Here is a 3,518-nt window from a genome sequence, read left to right as displayed (position 1 = left end):
CAGTCAACATGGCCATCTGGGCATGATGGCCAGGGTGGGAGGGGAGGCAGTAGCCCCTTGGACACAGTGCTGGAGCCTCCTTCACTCCTCTGGACTCTATCACAAGACCTGTCACCAATGCCTTGTGTTGCTCATCCTTGCTTTACATCCCCAGCATGCTTTGTACTGGCACTAGGCTCTAACTGAGACAGTTACTAGGAGCTGTAGCACTGACATCTCTGCACTCATGGCAGCACCGTGATCTTGGGGCTGACAGACAAGAAGACAATGCCCCCATACCAGTGAAGTTTGCCTTCCTCCAGAGCGGCAGCTGTATGTGACCTAGATCAGAAATGCCCAGACTTGAAGCAGGCTCCAGAAGAGAGAAACAACCAGTCTAAAGTGAGGGACGATGGACATGGGATGTGCTCACTCTTTCCCACCCAGGAGCCATTGCCATTCTTTGGAGGGGTTACATACGACCTCAGGCCTTACCGGGGGGCGGTCTCCAGAGCTCTCAGCACCAAACTCATTGGGCTGCACTGGTTTGCACTCCTGAGCCCTTATTCAACATGACCAGTGCTTTCCAGAACAGAGGGCACCAGCTTTTGCACACACTGCCCTTGGTGCTATGGCCCAGCAGCACTGATGCATTGTTAAGCAGCCCAGGCTGTGCCATGTTTCAAGGGGTCACACCACGGTCACACACAGGTCACAAGTGGGGAACATTCCCATAAATGTTGCTCATGGGTTGGTCAGAGAGGGCTCATGGCCCTCCCCATGGGATGCAGCCACCAGAGCAGGGTGGGGCCAGGGAGCACAACACAGGCAAGAAGGTATCCCTGCTGCAGAGAGCACAGGGGCCACAGGGGCAGCGAGTGGGTGGGCAGAGATGGACAGTGGGCCCATGGGAGCAGCAGGACTGGAGGGCAGGGGTCACTCTTCAGTGACCATGGGGGTGAGTCGTGCCCTGTGTCTCCTGCTGGAGCTCATGCGGTGCCAGGGCTGTGTGCTAAGGGAGCTCCACACAAAGGAACACATCTCCCCAGGTAGCCTCCCTGCTACCTCTGCGTACATGCAGATGCCAGCCAGCTCCTGGCACTTACTTAGCTGAGAAAGTCACCAATGAGGGGAGCCAAACCCCTTGCCCTGCAAACCCAGCTGTGCTGAACCCCTCCTGCCTCTCCAGGGAGACACAGCTCTATGCCACCCACCCCTGCTTCAATTCTTCATGCTGATAACTGAACAGACTTCCTGCTCTTGCGGGCACACTGGAAGGAAAAGCCAGGTCTCACTCTGCAGTCACTCTGGGCAGCCCACACACAGACCCCCAGCAGCAGGGCTGCACTGCTCAAGTCAGATGACAGAATCCTATAGCAGTGGGGCCAGAAGAACCTCCACATCTAATAACTCCCTGCCTGAGGCAGGATCAGCTCTGTCCAAACCATCCCAGATTTATCCACTGTCTAGCTGCTTAGCGAACTACAGTCAGCCCTATCACATCAGACATAACACATGAACCTGCTGCAGCTAAAGATGAGAGATGATGCCATCACCTTGGACTGGGGAATCTGGGAGAAAGAAAGCTCTAGAGACTGGACTTTCCACTCCACTCACTTAGGTTTATTCAGCAGACAGCGCACACTCCCCATACCTAGAAATACACTAGCTACCTTGCAAGCGAGTCTTGCTCTCTACCTTGTTGATGAGACAGTCCAGGGTCTGGCTGGACTGTGCAGGGGGCAGTCTAGTAATGCAGCAGTCTAGTAATACACCCACTCTTTGCGTCCAACCATTATGCTTTTTGTTATTTGCATCTTCAGTACTTTCTCCATGATGGTGGCTGCCACTATTGCCTGTTTACAGGTTATTTGCATCACTGAGGTTTCACTCTTGGGTCTCTCTCTAAAATCCTGTTGGCACAAATACCCCCAGCCAGGGAGACTTTTCTCATTACACTTTCTCTCTTTCTGAACATCTTCGTCCCACTGTCCCTGACAAAGTTTCTACTTTGACCAAATTTGCAGCTGCTTTAACTAGTTAGTGGCTTTTACACAAGCTCAGTTACTATGCAATGCCTCACAGAAGTGGACACTGTCAGTTTTTATGGTTACGGGGGGACCACAGCAGCCAACATCTTGCTGCTGCAAAGGTGGTTAAAATGAGCCTCTCCTAAAATGCAGGGAAAAGCAATGTCAATCTGAGCAAGATGGGGGCCCTGCCTTCACCCTGAGGGAGCAGGAGTCTGGGACTCACCAGCCACCTACACACGGGCACTGCTGAGGCAGGTGCTGGTGTTGCTGTTCTCTCCCCACAGGTACACTCCCCCACCCTGCTGGAGTGAGCCGGACAGCAGGTGTGGGATGATGGCAGATGCACAGTGATATCATGGAGGGGGTGTCACCCTGAAAACCTGCCCTTGTCACTTCCCGCCAAGTCCTCCCACACAGGGGCAACTCCAAAGTCCACTTGTTCTGATGCAGTGCAGGAGGGTTTACACAGCTCTCCACGGGGCTCTGCAGGCACTGCAGGGGTCTGCCCACCCAGAGCAGTGACGCTTACTGCAGTGGAGCTGCCACCAGGCAGGGAAGAAGCCCTCTTCCAAGCCAGCTTCTCAGTGCAGCTGGGAAAGCTGTGAGACCTGGCTCTGCTGTACTGTGGGACTCAGCCCCGGTGCTCAGAGACGAGAGGGAGCCAGGGAAGAGAGATAAGAGTACAGCGGGTGCTGCAGGGACAGCAGAGGGTCCTGGCCTCTCCTCCTGCTGCAGACGCTTCTGGTTCTTCCAGGGGTGCAGTGGTGTGGTCACACCCCTACATCTACTGCATAACTCACATGCTGGTGACACTGATTCCCTGCTGACCCAGATACCTTGGTGTCCTTATGAATTGGGGCAGGACCTGAGATCAGACCATACCAAGGTAGCAGCCACTGAGGACTTTTTAGGTCCACAAAACAAGAAAGCAGAAGGCAGCATCCTCCTCTGCATGACTGAACACAGGCTGTACCCCAGTCTGTGCATTCCCAATGCATTTTTCCTCCCACCTTCCAGAATGTGCCAAGGCCTGAAGGAGATGTGCAGCAGCACTTGGGCAGAACAGGAAACCAGGGGTGGTCCCAACCATATCTACACACATGGCACGGCTCCACACAGAGGGAGCAGGATGGAACAACTGCTGCTTTGTACCCAGCTGTCCCAGATGGATGTCAGTGCAGTTGCATTTTATGGACAGGCTACAATAAATGGCTACATCTGTCTAAAGAAACACAAAGGCACATAAATAACCATCTATTTATATAAAATACAAGGCAGTGTATGACAATACAATATAATATGAAATAATCCCATACAATATTACATAAAAATACAATACAATATAAACTAACCTAACCTAACATAATATATAAGGGGAGAGGAGAGGCAGAGAGGGTGGTGAGGGGTGGAGAGGGAGGGGTCTAAGCAGGGGGCGTATCATTCGGGTGCTGATTTTATGCCCTAACTGCCTACAGATTCATGTTCCTCACAGCTGCTCTCTCCTCC

This window comes from Crocodylus siamensis, chromosome 9, assembly GCF_052110815.1.
Source record: "Crocodylus siamensis isolate JL-2025a chromosome 9, ASM5211081v1, whole genome shotgun sequence".
Lineage (NCBI taxonomy): Eukaryota > Metazoa > Chordata > Crocodylia > Crocodylidae > Crocodylus > Crocodylus siamensis.
The sequence above is the reverse complement of the archived record's forward strand: the minus strand, read 5'-3'. Positions refer to the sequence as shown.